Below are 16,857 nucleotides of genomic sequence, written 5' to 3'. Positions count from 1 at the left end.
TTTGTCCTTTCAATTTGATTCAAATTGTTTCTGCCTAGTTTTCACTTTTGATTGATTCAATTGAACTATTTGGGCCTTCTCTGATTCATTAATTGGCACAATAATTTCATTAACACCAATTTTGCAGTACATTTAAAAATGGTTACTATGAGAAATTTTTCCAAGCAATTTCCTACTAGTTATCTGGCACATATCAGAAAGGTTTAGAGTGAGAAAAGATTTTAGAAACCATCTGATCTGACCTTTCATTTTACACATGAGGAAACAGAGGCCCAGCAAGTGAGTCCCCAAAGGCCTACAGGTGTTATATTTGAATTTGAATCTAGATCCTTTGACTCAAAATCCATTGTTCTTTCCATTTAAGTGAGCTTCTTTACCTTCATCAAAGCATAGATCCTAATGTAGCTGACATTATCATTGTCTTCAAGCTGGACTGGTGAGGATTTTTGCTAATTTTAAATACAATTTGTATTTTGCCACATTCTGGAAGAAATAATTAATTGGTGGGGGGGACGTCATGAATCTGTGCTAAATTTGACTTGTTGAATTCATATTGTATATAAAGATGATTCTACTTACATACTATTAGATCAAACGCTGTGCTTCAGAGCCATTTTTCTGGAACTTAATCTGATCCATTGGCTTGTTCTTGCTGTATCTCCCTTACTACCTGCAAAATGATTAGCTAAGGTTAGCACTCAGTTTGTGGCCATGAAACAAAATAAATTTATTTAAAGATATGTGAACCCCTTCCACTTGCCTCAAATTAACCTAGAAGTTAATTTATCAGTCATGAATCAACTAATCATCTACAATATACACAATAATGTAGCTGACGCAAAAATACAAATCAAATTATTTGTCCATAGCTAGCTAGCTCACAGTTTAGTTTTTTATATTGAGGGCATCACGGTAGCTTAAGTTCCGAAAGTATAATGGCTTTTGATTTCTGAGCAAACTTGTAATCTATTTAGTTATTTATTTAATCCAATTCTTTTCTTTTTCTTTTGGAACAGTACCTTATTTTTGTACTACCACTGAAGTAAAAGCTTGTCCCTCAAACTTTCAATCTGTTGTTGATCTTTGTAAAAACACCAAAAGCAGTTGCATCTTGAACTATTAGTGTACAAAGGGTAGTGTTAGTGTAAAGAAACAAAATTGTCTTCAAAAGAGCTTGATATGGTATAGTATTAAGTTTTTGCCAACAGAGATGCTGAAAGTAACAAACAACTATGCCCTGAGGCAGACTATTTACATACTTTTCTGTTCTGAATTTTTAACTGCACAATCATAGAAAAGATAGTCAGAGGAAGGGTATAAATATTGTTCAATGAAAAGGATGAGAAGCGACCCTAAGATTATGCCTATACATATAGGTACGTGCTATACCTACCCTTACCCCCAGCTACACTTTTTGTCTATGGTTTGGAAGTTTACCACCAGAATCTATACCTTGTCTGCCAGTCTGAAATATCACAATATGGGTCTGGCACATCAGAATCCTTCACTGATGCAGGAAACCATTTTGGAATGAACTAAATTGGACTTGGTCACTAAAGAACAAATGGAGACTTGATCAAAGGGAAGTTGACTATCATCCATTCTAATGAAACAGGTAGAATGCCACCCTGACTTGGCTCAGTTCTGTTGTTGTTCCTGCTTATTTGATTTAAATTCACTGGAAAGCCTCCTGTTGCCTTGGGGGAGGGCCAGCTGCAGTGAGAAGCAATTGGCCAAATGCTGAAATTTTACATTTTATCTTTTAATGTTGGGGGGAGAGGGAAGCCCTATCTTGGAGTAGCTTGAAATGTGGTTTGTTTTCATATTCTTCATCATGCTTTGATGAAGTGGAGGTGGTTTTCAAGATGTCACACCATAGCTAAATAAACCTAGTGTATGTTCAAAGTCAACAAGCTGCAGTGGAACCTGTGGGGGATTATGGAAGAGCCAATTTGATCAATTACTTTTCATTCCTGAAGGCTGTGGATGAGACAGAAGCCAGTGTACACAGTTTGGCAGATGAAGAATCCATTTGGTCAACACATGCCAGGATGGTAATGAACATTCCTTAAAACTTCATTTTTCATCTCAAGGAGAGAATAACACTAATCCCAGTCCCTGCTACTCAAAAGCAGCCAAGAAGATAACTGCAAATATTTTTTTGAGGAGCCAGAAACTTGCATTCCATTAGGATAGACCAAGATTAGTCTATTGGCTTCTCTTCCTATACTTTAAAAATTCCATATCCAGTTTTCTTGGCAGCTTCCTAAACTTCGTATTTTATTTCTTATTATTTTCATATTGATAAATATCTTGAAAACATTATCAAGGAAGAATTTTCCAAAGTTGTTAGTTACCATGTGATATGATAGTCATAGATATAAATGATGATAGAGGTTTAAATATATTATAAATTCTATATGCCTAGGAGAATACACCACATTATTGGCCTAAGAACTGAGAGAGAGGCTGGATTGATATACTCTATGAGATGATATAAATTAGTGGAGGCATGTTGCATGGTTCAACACTAGAGTCCAATCTTATACCATAAGTGGAGTGGTCAGCCAATTGAAAGCACAGGAGAGAAAGGGTATAGAAGTAGGTGCCAGATAAGTGGTGATAGCGGTTATTTTGAGGGCCTACTGTTGCCAGATTACCCTCACCACACTTCAGACACAGGAAGCAACATTAACTTTGGTTGATGCAATTCAGATAAGCAGGCTTAAATTGGATCTAATATCACAGCATCATCACTACCATGCTTCTACAGTGGCATACACATGATCCTAACCAAAACTTGGAACAACTCCCCCCCCCAAGATGACATCATTTCCATCCAAGGAGAAATCCAAGCATCCCTGCTGAACATTAAGTGGTATTCATAGTTGGTGGGGAGATCTCGGGAGAGTCTAAAAGTTTCATACCAAATATCACACTATTAATATTCACTCACTCTAGAAGTCAGCAGAACCAAGAGGACCTTGTACACAATAACAGCCACGTTATGCAATGACTAAGATTGTTAAACTGAACCCTTCTCAGCATTACGAGGATCTAAGACATCTCCAGAGGCCTCGGGATGGAAAATGCTGTCCACATCCAAAGAAAGAACTACGGAAGTCAAATCGCTATCACTTATTTTTACCTTCTGTTGAGTTTTGTTTCATCTTTCTGATGGTTCCTCCTATTGGTTTTAATTTTTACTTACAACTTCACTAATGTGAAAATATGTTTAATGGATATGTAAATGTAAAGCCTATATCAGATTGTGCGCCATCTTGGGGAGGGGAGGGGAGGAAGGGGGAGAAAAATTTTCAACTCAAAAGCATATGGAAGTGATTGTTGATAAATCAAAATAAATTAATTTAAAAAAAAGAAACAGATGAAAAAAAATATTCACTCACTCTCCTACAGTGTGTTAATACCACTGTCCACACCACAGCAGAGAGGATCCATTCACCACCTCTTGCCTTAGGCTTACAGTCTTAACACTCTGGAATCCTAAAAAAACTTCACATCATCATCATCACCATCATAATCATCATCATCATCATCATCATCATCATCATCATATTGGCATTTATATATCATTTTAAGTTTCCAAAGAGCTTTCCATATATTAACTTATTTGCTCTTCACAGCCCTATAAGGGTAAGCTATTATTATACACATTTTACCAATAAGGAAATTGTGGCTGAGAGAGGTTAAATGACTTGCCTAGGGTCACACAGAAAATAAGTGTCTGAGTCAAGATTCAAAATCAAGTTGACCCCAAGTGCCACACCCTATGCACCTTGAAGCCAAGCTCTCTTTCCAAAAATGCTTTCAATTACTCTGCTTGCCTCCTGCTCCCTTAGCACTAAGAACTATGGAAGGAATTTGCCCTGCTGTCTCCCCACCCCCAACACAGCAGCATCAATCGGTCTTTCCTCTTCCCAAACCCATGATAGTTCTATCTTCTAATATCTAACTTCCATTTTCTTACAAGCTGCTATTCTCTTATGATGCCTCATCATGATATAGAAATTATCCTAGGTTCTCAAAGGTTATATCAGCAAGCACAAGTTCTATAGCAGTTCCTACCAAGACGAAAAGAATTCAAGTGCGGACATGGCAGTCTTCTATCCAATGGTCAGCCTGGCTAAGTTCCAAAAAGTCACCTGAACAATGACCATCAGATGAAGAATTTTTCAGCCACAGTAACTCATGTTAATCATTTGCTCAAGTAAGGAACAAAATGCAAACTACATTACTGGAGACAGTCTCCATACAAATAATATCAGAGTTCCTTCAGCCAAGTATTTCAGCTTTCTCATCACTGAGAGGCAATATGGGTGGAAAGCTCATGTTGTAGTCAGGAAAAACTAGGTTCAAGTCTTGCTCCTGAATACACTAGTCAAATGATACAACCTCGCACTGCCTCAAGCAATTCCCTAAAAGTCTGAGTTGCCATTCTGTATTGATTAAGGGAATTTCCTCACTAAGTGTTTCTTACACTGATGCAATCACAAGTTGGGTCAAAATAACCTTAAGGCATAAATTTAAGATTCTTTCGCTGCAGTTCTACCCTCGTATCTCATCATCATAATGTTGGAGTAACCAGGATTTCTCAAAGACTATGCCAGGAGAACACAAATGGAAAGCTGGAAAGGCTTCAGGCATGAATTCAGTAATGTCCCGTATGTCTGATGTCTAATGCCCAGAATGGATAAATAAGGAGGTAGGTACGTACGTAGGTAGGTAGGTAGGTAGGTAGGTAGGTAGGTAGGTAAAGAATGAATGAATGAATGAATGAATGAATGAGCAAACAAACAAACAAATAAATAAATAAGGAGCTTCATTACCAGGGTAGCATCAGAATGTTAAACTTTTTGGTCACTGCAACTCTGAAGACCATCCACTAAATATCTGTGGGACTTTGGACAAATTACTTAACCTCTTTGAGTCTTAGTTTCTTCTTAGACATCCAAGGTCCTTTCCTGTGCTAGATCTATGAGCCTATGAGCCTACTCATACCTAGAGGGGCTGAAACCTGCCTCAGTGGAAGAAGGACCAACATCAACCAAATTCTGAACTATTTCAGGGTTAAATATGGTTGAAAATGAAATGGCAATGATATTGCAACATATTAGAACACCTTTGATATATACATTAGGGGAAAGATTACAATGGAATAATGAGATTTTTTTTCCAAATGCATTTTGCCATATCATTTTTAAGTATAATTAAAAGTTCACATAACTCAGAATATAGAAAAGAAAAAACAAAAAAAAATAGAGAAGAGAATTAATTTACAGATAGTTGTTCATCAACAGAATGTGAGACTGGGGTTAAGAATAATAATTTAAAAAACTGACACCAAAATTTGTTAGGAAAAGGAATGAATTGCGAAGAAAAGTCATAGAATCATCCTCTCTCCAGCTCTTTAACAGGATAACTCTCATCTGTCTGGTATGGTAAGTGTATTCCTGTCTGGAAAAGGGGCAAAATTGCAGGAGTGGGAGAAGGAGGGAGGGGAGAGTAGAGAGACCAGAAGTCTTATAGCTTCTTATAACCCTATTATTTAAAGAGTTTGATTGAAGGAACTGGTAGTTAACTAAGTAACATCCAACATGGAAAAAAAAAAGTACAGCTTGACAATGTTGAAGGATACAAATGCAGGGATTAAGAAATAACATAAACCCTAAAGATTATGATGAGAATACCAGGGAAATTTCCTAATGGAGGTATCTAACAAATTCGATATATTTCCCACAGCAAAAATTGGAGTGCCACTGCTTAAAATATTTAAATCAGGCTAGACAAAGCTTCAAAAATAACTGCCGCCCCCCCCCAAAAAAAGTTTTCTGTACAATACCACACTGGCTCCTAGAGGTTATGCCCAGCATGTATTTTACATTTTTAATTTTTCTGCTTCTGTGCCTCATAATATTGCTCATTTCTAACTTCTTTTAATTTTGTGTTTTCTGCAAGTATTGAAAGAACCATAATAAGGTTTTAAAAGAAAGTGAGACATTGAATAATTCCAAAATTCCAGTTAAATTAAAAAAAAACACTTAAGTGTTCAGTGGCAGCAAGATTTTAAAATTAGAAGTCTGTTAAATTTATTTTGCTTATTTGGAATTTAATTCTGGATTCAGCAAGGATTCCAAACTTCTAGATTTTGAGCCTACAGTAAGTGTAGTATTAACTTTAGTGAACTACCTAATTATTTTTCCAGAAATTTAGAGGGGAGTCAGAAACAGGATGTAAAGTGGGCTTTGAAGGAATACTTTGTGACTTCATGCTTCATCAAATGTAGTTTCTTATTTCCATCTTGGTTAGAAAATTAAATTTGAAGTACTGCCTAGAATACAAACTAAATTGGAAGTATTAGTTCAAAGTATAATATGTTATAGGGTTTGATTGATGTCAGGAGTCCATTATACATAATCACACAATAATGTGCTGTGGACAGCACTGAATTATTTGAGTCTTTCCAAAAAAACAGATGTCTCTGTGTAAAAGAGATGAATGCTGAAACACTTCCCACAGATCAAGAAAAGACAAGTTGCAAACATTTAGGTGCCACATAGTTAACCAACACATAGAATGGATAAGAAGTTAAAGAAAAGTTATTGTGGATAGAGCACCGGCCCTGGAGTCAGAAGGACCTGAGTTCAAATCCAGCCACAGACACATAACATTAACTCACTAGTTGTGTGACTTTGGGCAAGTCACTTAACCCCAATTGCTTCAAAAACAAAAAAAGGAAGAGGAAAAGTTATCACAGCTATGCTATTAATTTACATCTCCCCAACTGGTGGCACAGGGATATAGTATTGGGCTTGAATTCAAATACAGCCTCAGGCAGTTGCTAGTTTTGTGACCCTGGGCAAGTCATTTCACTTCTGCCTCAGTTTCCTTACCTATAAAATGAGGATAATCATAGCCCCTACCTCTCAGGGTTGTTGTAAGGATCAAATTAGAAAACAATTGTAAAGCACTAAGCACTTGCCTGGCAAGTAATAGGTATTTAATAAATGCTTTTTTCCTTCCTTCCTGGAACAATGACAGCTTCATTCTAAAGTATTCCAGATCACTAATCTTTCCACATGCATGAGACACTGTGGTGGATTGGAAGGCATACTAGCTCTAATCCACAGGACCTAGATTCAAATCCTGGTCCTGCTACTTTGGGCCTGAAGTTTCCCAACTGTAAATGGATGAGGTTGGACCAGATGGTGTCTATAATCACTTCAAATACTAAATCCTACATTAAACCCTAGCAATAAAATGTTCTGGTATCATACAACAGAACACCATATTCATTTCAAAATAAATGTAATCACAATAAAATAGGTGTTATACAGAGGAATATTTCCAAATCTAGAACTCAGAAATATTTATATTGAAAAATCCCTTGGAAAACAGAAATCCTTTTAAAATAGTTATATTGTCTATCTGGCTGAATTTTTTTCTCTGCGGATGGAATAAGGGAAACTATTATAATTGTGTGTATCATGAAAAAAACATTTATTAAGGTGGTATATTGCTCCTGAATTTAGGAGTGCTCTGAATCCCTTTTTTACAGCTTACTGGCTTTGAGATCCTGGACAAGTCACTCATTTTCTCTGAATCTCAGTTTTCTCATCTATAAAACAGGCACAGTACCTCACAGGATTATTGAGAGGATCAAATGAGATAATATATATCAAAATAGTCTGCAAACCTTAAAACACCACATAAATGTCAGTTGTTAGCATTACTTTTATATACTCCTGTGTATCTCTAGGCGAGCTACTAATTATAGCAAATTAGAATAAGGAGATTTTATGTAACCTTACAGTAGATGAATTCACATCATCTTTAGCTCCTCTACTATCACAGACCAATCCCATTTGGGACTGGCATATTCCAAACTATGGAATCATAGATCTAGAGCTGAAAGGGACTTAAAGGCCAAATCATTTTATACATGATGAAATTGGGACCCAGGGAAGTTAGGTGACTTGCCCAAAGTCACACAAATAGTAAGCATCCAAGACAGCATTCAAACCTAGTTTTTCTGACTCCAGAGTTACTCTTATTTTTACTGAATCACACGTTACCTCCCTAAATTAAAGACTTATGTAGTCTAATTCAAAGTACTTGAGAAGAGGGCTTATATGCAAGTGTTGTCACCTCTTACTTTGGTCAAGCAAAATGAAGAAAACAATGAACACAGGTTTTAGGAGATATATTAATACTTCAAGTATCCATGATTTATTTCATCAGTGTGAGTACTTCCCCACTGACATACATCATATATATTTTCTTCCTTAATACTACTAGAACTACTAGAGCGAAATAAATTGTTCAAATGGTTCATATGGTGAAATCACTTTCAACATTCCTTTTCCCTTTTACTTTCCAGTTGAATTTGATGTATTTCTATATCAATCAAACTTTATATGTGTATCTTCAACCCTCTTTTGTCCACTTCAGACAAGTGAGGTTTATCTGATGCCTCCCACCTCTTCCTCCATAGTGGTATACTCTTCTTCTTGTGCATTCCAGCTATGAGAACTTGAAAGTTCCATCCTTTTCTTCTTCCTTTCAATACTGATATCTTCTCTTTACCTTTAATTCTCTTCCCTCTCTTCAGACCCTCAGAAGAGAATCAATTCACTTCAATAATCTATGTTTTTCCCATTTCAATCCATCAATACACTTTGAGGACATTAAGGTTCTGGAGGGACTTATTTCTTCTACCCCTTAGAATGTTAGTACTGCATCATCATTCACCTCTTTCTAATTGCTCAAAAAAGCTTTCCTTTCTAGATTTTACTAAGTAAATTCTTCTGAATGAAAAGTTCCTTTTCAACTCTGGTCTTTTCATGAGAAATGCTTGAAATCCATGAAAAATTCCTTTTATTTACCAACTGGATCTTACTAAACTTTACAGGATGTTATTCTTAGTTACAAGCATATCTCTTTTGCCTTTTGGCACATTATATTCCAAAATCTCCTCTTATTTATACTAGAATTTGATAGCTCTTATGTGATCCCAATTATGTATCCTTGGTATTTGAACTCATTTTTTTCTGAATGCTTGCAACATTTTTTCTTTGAAGTAGAAGCCCTGGAATTTGGCTATAACATTCACTCCTTGGACTTTTCCTTTGGAGATTCCTTTTAGGAGGTGCTCAGTGGTTTCTCTCTGTCTTCATTTTGTTCTCTGGTTCTAGATGTTCTGCACAGTTTTCTTTTATAATGTCTTTAAATGTAATGTCTAGGCCTTTTTTAAAAAATCTTGATTTTCAGGGAATCCAGTGATTATGGAATTATTTTTTTCTTGACTTCTTTTCCAAATCAATTATTTTTGATAGCAGATATTTTACATTTCTTATGCTTTTAAATCTATTGATTTTATTTCTTCCTATCTTGTGGAACCATTGATTTCTATCGGATCTATTCTAATTTTCAGGTATTCTTTTTCTTGGATGAAGTGTGACACTTTCTTTTCTTCCCCTAGGTTCTTGCACAGACTTTCACTTTCTATGCTTAGAACTCCCTGGATCTTTGAGATTCGAAGTGCTGGATCTTCAGGAACTTCCTTAGCATCTGAGGACAAAACATTAGGGACCTCAGATCTCCTGGGTCTAGACTGCCTACTCTGATCACTGTGGTACCACACTGCTTGGGACAGCTTTGAAGAGTAAGTTGCTGATTGCTGCCTCCCAGAACTTCCGTGGTCCCTGGGGTTTTCTGACCACACTGGGACTTCCTCAGGATAACTCTTTACTCTTGCTGCTTCAGTGACATACAGCCTTGTACACTACACATATCCCATGTCTGGTCACATTAGCACTTGTTTTGCTTGAAGAACCTCCTTTCTTATTGACCACAGCCTTATGGCTGGCTTTCTGTGTAGCTTTGTAGTAGAGATGTCACTACTAAATTTGTTGATCATTATTCACCTTCATGTGAACTTTTGTTAGAGTAGGTGGGACAGAGCTGGGCAGCCTGACTCCCATTCAGGCTGATGTAGCAGGTGAAAGTGCTGTCCTCAGTTCCTCAAATCCTCAATTCTTTCACAGACACCTCAAATGGAATGATGATTTAAAGAATGAGATTATATCAACCCATATAATTTTAAATGATAATTTATATGTATTAAAGTATCAAACAAAGTATAATGAATTGAGATACAAAATAGAAGCAGAAGAGCTCTACTGACCCAAGGAAAGACTAACCTAGTTTAACTAATACAAATCAGAAACTTTTTTTAGCACTGTCAGTCAACCAATACCTCCCAGCTTTTTCCCATGGTGGGAGACAAAACCTAATGATCACTAACTATATCTGAAAACAGCCAAGATTTCATCAACATATGGTTAACTGTCAATTAGCTATTTGTTTACCAGTGTTTCTGGCAACTCTCACACAAGTACAACAAAATATATCAGTAAAGAAATAAACAGGATAAAAGACATGACTCTTTCTAATAAAGAATTTATCCTCACCCTACAGCCCAACTACTTTGCAAATCACATTTTTAATTAATTGTTAAAGAACTCAAAATCAACAGAATTTCAGATTTATGACAGAAGAGGAAACAACATGTTTGGTAGAAAGACTAATGTGAGAAAACAGCATTTTGAATTGAAAAATTTTGGGGCCCTAACTCTAAAACAATTATAGGCTAAATACATCCTTTATAAATCTTAACACATACACACACACCAAAAAAGAAACACAAAAAAACAGTTTATTGAGGAGCCAAAGAGATATGGAAATGGAGAATAAGTAATCAATCGATCAATAGACATTTATTAAGTACATACAGAAACATCCTTTTTAAAGTTGTATGATAATTCACTTAGAAATCTTAGCAAATCAGTGAAACATTAATTAAGATCATTAATAGCTACAATAAGTAGGATATGAAATAAATCCATAAAATATTTAATAACATTTCTGTAAAGCAATAATAATAAATCCAGGATGAAATTACAGAAATATAAATATTATTTAAAATAACTCTATAATGCATAAAATATCTGGGAATCCACCCTAATAAACCATATAAATACATATAAAATAATATTTACAGAAATAAAAGAAAATTTAAATAATTGGAAGCGTATTTAATTCTTGTGATTGGAATCATAGATTTGAAACTGGAAAGACCCTCAGAGATCATCTAGTTTAACCTCCTCATTTTACAAATGAGGAATCTGAAGCCTAGAAAATGTAAAAGGAAGTACAACATCAAATAACTAATAAGTGGAAGATCCATGCTTTGAATTCAGGTTATAGGGTTCTTAATCCAGCACACTTGCCACTGTTCTAAGGAATTAACTCAAATATATAACACTAACATCTATCTTTTTAATAGAAAAGTGGCCAAAGCATATGAACACAGTTTTCCAAAGAATTATAAAACATTAACTATTATACATATATATGAACAATTACTTCCCACTATTTATAAGAAAAATGAAAGTTACAATGATTCACCTCAGATACAGAAAATTGACAAAGATGACAAACTCAGAAATATTCAACATTGGAATGGCTAGGGAAAGAAAGAGACACTATTACATGAGCAGGGCTAAAATTTGGCCCAACCATTCTGAAAACAATTTGGATTTATGTGAAAATAGTCCCTGAAGAGTTTATTCTATGTGATCTCTCTATTTCTTTATCTATCTATTTATTTACTCCAAGGAGGTCAAAGGCCTTAGAATCATAGATAGATGTAGAAGTAGAAGGGACCTAAGAAATCATCTATTCCTTTTTTTTAATAGACGAGAAAATAGAGATATAGTAAAGTTATGTGATTTGTTATCTTGCTTACACAGAGAGTAAGCATAAGAGTTTGGATTTGAAGTGAGTTCCTTCAACTCCAAAGCCAGTATTCTTTTTACTGTGCAATCTCATAGATAGATAGATAGATATGTACACATATACATATACATAGATATAGATATGCAGATATGACTGCACATATATATACATGTATGTATATACAGATATTGCATTGCATATATGAATATGGTTTCTACATGTATATACACGTTGTGTTGGTATGTGCATATATGTCATAGATGTGCTTTTTGGCAAGGCAGCAAAAAATGGAAATAGGTAGGACAATTGTCAGTTGAGTAGTGGCTTAACAAATTGTGGTATATGAATGTGATGAAATATTATTGCGCTATCAAAATTATGTATATGAGGAATTCAGAACAATTTGGGAAAACTTGAATTAAAGCAGATTGAAATAAGCAAAATGAAGAGAACACACTGACCACAATAATGTTGTTTTTTAAAAAGAGCACTAAAACAAAACTAAACTCTGACTCTACTGTTTTTAAATAGAAGATAATTCTCCCCAAGTAGTATAAAATCTGAGAGGGTTTTTTAAAACTTAAAATTTACATTATGTTTAAGACTTTTCTCCAGAAAATTAAGAGCAAAACAAGTTACATTTTTTTCACTAGCTCTTCATTTTCTTCTAAGCTCTATTCCCAGGGAAAGACATACATTCATTCATTTATTCATTCATTCAACAACCACTTCTAAACACCAACTGGAAGGCCATATAATCATGTGGAGAAACAGATGTCTCCAATTTTAGGTTCTTATTCTGTAGAGTCCTATGATTGCCCTTAAACTCATTATCCTATAATTCTGGCAAAGAGCAAAATCTTTCAATCTTTGCAAATATCAGAAAAGAACTAATTACTATCTTCCAAGTATGTTCTTTAGCTTCTGCCCCTCTTGTCTCTTTGAGAACAGAAAAGATATTTTAGAAGATACTTAAGAAACATGTTAGATATACACACATATATGTATGTATTCAAGTGTGTATGTATATATGTATATACTTAAAACAGAGGAAAGAGGACCATTTTGGCCAGAGATAAGCAATGCAGATCAGTCTGGAGTTAATATCCCATTTTGTCTGAATCCAGTTGGGACCTCTTACTTACTAGGGGCAGCTTTCAAATAAGATTCATTTTAGTGAAACATGCAAGAAAATGAGAACATAAACTGATAATTGCTCTTGACTGCTGCTATAAAACCAAAACTCACTATTTTGACTAAAAAATTCCCTTTTTTGTGACAGAGCACAAGAGCCTCTAAAGCCTGGGCCCCATCATCCATGAGATATGATTTGAAAACTATACATGAAAGAACCTTGTGCAAAATTATTATATCCTATATCCTGAAATTTCCCAACATTAGTTATGCCTGTGAGATTGGAAATAATTGTTAAAAATCAAAACTATTATCCGTTTAAGGTAACATAAACAACTGTTATTAGCTGAGCTTCAATTCATTTTTCATATGTGTTAACAGTGCTCTAACAGCACTACTAACATCACAAAGAAGTTATGATGGGGGTGATTACCAGAGGTCTGAAAATGGCTTGCAGCCTGGAAGGGCAAGCTTCCCTGGGCAGAGTGAGTGCTGTGGAAGCATTGAGAGGCCAGGAGGCAGCATGAGGGCAATGAGCACTAATGGGAGTGAGGTGAGAGTGCCCAAGCAGAGAATCAGCAACTGAAAGTAGAATCGTGGGGATGAAAAACAAATTCATCCACTTTTGCCTAAGGTCAGCCCTGCTTTCAATACTTTCATTAAAGGTTTTACTGGCTGGATTTGTTTCTACAATATGCTTGAACTATTTTCTAAACTTATATATTAAAAAATAGCTAAGCAGCAGTCTGGTGAAGTGTTGGCCAGAGCTGAGTTACTGTAGTGGTGCCAGGCTCAACTATTTTCTGTTCCAAGCTTCAATTAGACAACTGGGTGACAAAGCACAGTGGGCATACACTTCAAAGACTTGGAATTTACTTCAATAATTCAGTTTGCAAAACATAGAGAACAGAACTGAATTCTCAGTCTTAAGGCCAGAAGAGTCAATCAAAAAATTTTGAGGACCCACTGTAAGCTGACCACTGTGCAAAAGGCTTCGGAGAGTTTTAAAGAAGGAAGGCATTGTCCCTCTCCACAGGGAATTTCATCATCCCATATCCACCAGATGGTGGGAGTAGAGGGGAGGAGGAGGAGAACACTTTATGATGCATGTATATTGGACAATTTAAACTTTCCATGATTCATTTAGATTAATTGGCCTGGCAGAATTTGGAAACTATTCAAAAAGAATTCCTTATTGATTCAGTAAGGATCTGATTATCGGTCAGACTGCTTGTGTGCTTATCGTAAGTTTTCCCCTATGACAGAGTGCCTCAAATTCCCAAAGGCATTATTTTTATAGCAAGGGGAAGTATAAGGATGTGATTGCCAGAAATGAGTACTATCCAGGTGGTGTTAAGTGACATCATGGATAGGAAAATTGTACAGGCATATTTTGACTTTAGTGTTCCTTCACCCACACACACACACCTTTTTCCCTCTTCAATTTTTGTTTTCCCCCTCCTCCCAACTCTTCCTACCACTATTTTAAACATCTCAACTAAAACTAATGCCCTCATGCTACTAAAGGCTCCCAGCTTCTCAAACTAAAATGTCTCACTCAATGTTAAATAGCACTCCCTACTTTGGATCTCTTCTAACTGTTTCCACTGCAGCATAACTTATCTGCCTTATCCCTTTTGCTCTCAGGGTCTTTGCTAGGTGACTATCAGCTTATCTGATACTCATTAGTATATAAGTGTTCAAAAATTGTAGTGGAGTTACCAATTCCAGGTACCATATTAACAGTGGTCATCAATCCAAAGGAGTAAAATATACTTTAACACTTTCATTGAGTCATGATCTTATCAACGTGGAGACCCTCTCCATTGGTGTAAATTGCAACCTATCCATTCCTCATTCTATGAAGTTTTTGTCCCTGTTTTACCATAAAACTTTAATAGAGAATATACCCAATATGCTAGAAGCCTTGCTTTGGTTCTTTTACTATTCCATCTATACGAGTGAAGCACTCAGGCTTCCCAGCTGTTATTTCTCACTCTTAGTATGGTACTGGACCAGTAACACTGGGCCTTTTCTAGTCATACTCAAAATACTCAAATGTATCTGCCTCATTGATATGGTCATTTATAAACCATCCATGCCTACCCATCCTTGGCAAAACTTGTTAATATTCTCTCATATGTTCACGACAAGGAGTCAGACTACCCACCTATTAACACTATTATCTTTAGGATCAACTATAAATTATTATTTAATATAGTTTTTTAATTGTTTACAAAGAGATTGCATTACTGGGTTACAGTCTATAAAGAGATTGCATTGCTGGGTTTTGGTAGAATTCCCCACCCAATAGGATGTCTTTTTGATCTAGTGTTGCTTAACTCGCAAATGTGGGAATGGAAGAAGCAGCATCAATTTTTAGAAAGTATATGTTTTATTATAATTTTTATTTTTGTTGCATTTAATGATCCATGAGAGTTTTATTACATTCAAATAATAAACTTGAATTACTTGCCTAGCCTTCCCTAGGACTAGCCCAGAACATTTGACATTAGCCTGCAGGATTGGATTGCAATGACTTTGTGGTGATTGTGGCTGAGGTCGAGAGAAAGGCTGTGAAGAGAAAAGAGAACATCAGATGATTGGCCAGGCAGATGTGTGGTATCCTGTAGCAGCAGCTATTTTAGTTATATATGGGGAGCCCTCTCAACAGGATAAAAAAAGTCCCTCTGTTGATGTTATAAAATTAGCCCATGGGTTTTTAAAGAGCTTAACAGGGTGAATAAAAATATTGCAAAAGGCTGGCCCTTAATAACAATTTTAGAAAACTATATCACCAGCATAAGGAAAATAAAAATAAATTTTATTTGAACATTCAACAATTGGACAGAGATACGAATGAGGTTTTATTTTATTTATTATTTAAGGATCATGACTTGAATGCTGAGACCAGTCACTAAACAAACATTTCCAAGTACTTGCTATGTACCAGGCACTATGCTAAGCACTAAGGATACAAAGAAAGGCAAAAACACTGTCCCTACCCTCAAAAACTCACATTTCAGTGAGAGAGAGACAAAAATACAAATAACTATGTATATATAATATGTATACCAAGGAGGTATGAAAAGGTTTGGAATAGCCTGTGGTGATTGGAATAAAAAATTAATTAACAAGGTGTAGAAGGATTTCCTTACTTTAAAGGGAGCCCAACTGAGATTATATAATATTAATTTGTCATTTATCCAATTTGCATAATTTCATAGTCTGCAGTTTCACTGGCAGCATGTAAATAGAAACAAAAGAGATGGATGGTGAAAATATTCCAGAGTTGGAGTTTGACAGTGAATGATCAGCAGTAGGACAAGGGGACAAGAGAATTTAGAGAAGATAGTAGAGTTGACTTGGTTCACCAAGGGGTCAAGATGGAGAAAGGAAGAAAGTATAGCCCATGTAGTGTGATGGCTTGAGAAAGTACTGAGGACTGAAGTTAGGAATAGTGGTCACAATGATGGTCATACCTTAGATCTTGCCATCACTCATAGTTGTTTTATATCACTTGATGTTTTTATTATTTTTTGTTATTCTATTCTTTATATTAAGATCCTCCTCCATTTGTGCTTCTGTACTAAGTCTCCTCCCAAATTTATAGTGTTTTAAGGTCATCTAAGTGGGGTGAGGTCCTTTGGACCAGAAGATTTGGGGGACCTTGCAGCAAAGGTGTGGGATTTACCAGTAATAGTATTTATTTTAGTGGGATGCTTTCCCTTTGAGAAAACAAGGAGGCCAGCTTCATGACTTTGATGGTCAAGAAAACTGAGAGCATAAAAAGTCCAACCTATGTGGAATTGACATCCTAAGTATCTGAAGGAATTTCTACCAGTCAATGGTGCATCTATTTTACCTAACATTGCTTCCCTGTCATGGCAAATGTAGAGGTGAAAA

General features: G+C 35.7%; 1 long non-coding RNA gene across 1 annotated transcript in view; it reads right to left on the bottom strand.

Moving 5' to 3' along the window:
* Window positions 1-16,857, bottom strand: part of LOC110223862 (uncharacterized) — a 157,494-nt gene that overhangs the window by 103,436 nt on the left and 37,201 nt on the right. The window contains exon 3 of the long non-coding RNA XR_013485672.1: window positions 580-670. This is a non-coding gene — a long non-coding RNA (uncharacterized LOC110223862). The remainder of the gene's footprint in view (window positions 1-579; window positions 671-16,857) is intronic.

The sequence above is a fragment of the Phascolarctos cinereus genome, unplaced genomic scaffold (genome assembly GCF_003287225.1).
Source record: "Phascolarctos cinereus isolate Bilbo 61053 unplaced genomic scaffold, phaCin_HiC Scaffold_4;HRSCAF=312, whole genome shotgun sequence".
Taxonomy (NCBI): Eukaryota; Metazoa; Chordata; class Mammalia; order Diprotodontia; family Phascolarctidae; genus Phascolarctos; species Phascolarctos cinereus.
This window is presented reverse-complemented; position numbering and strand designations above follow the sequence as displayed.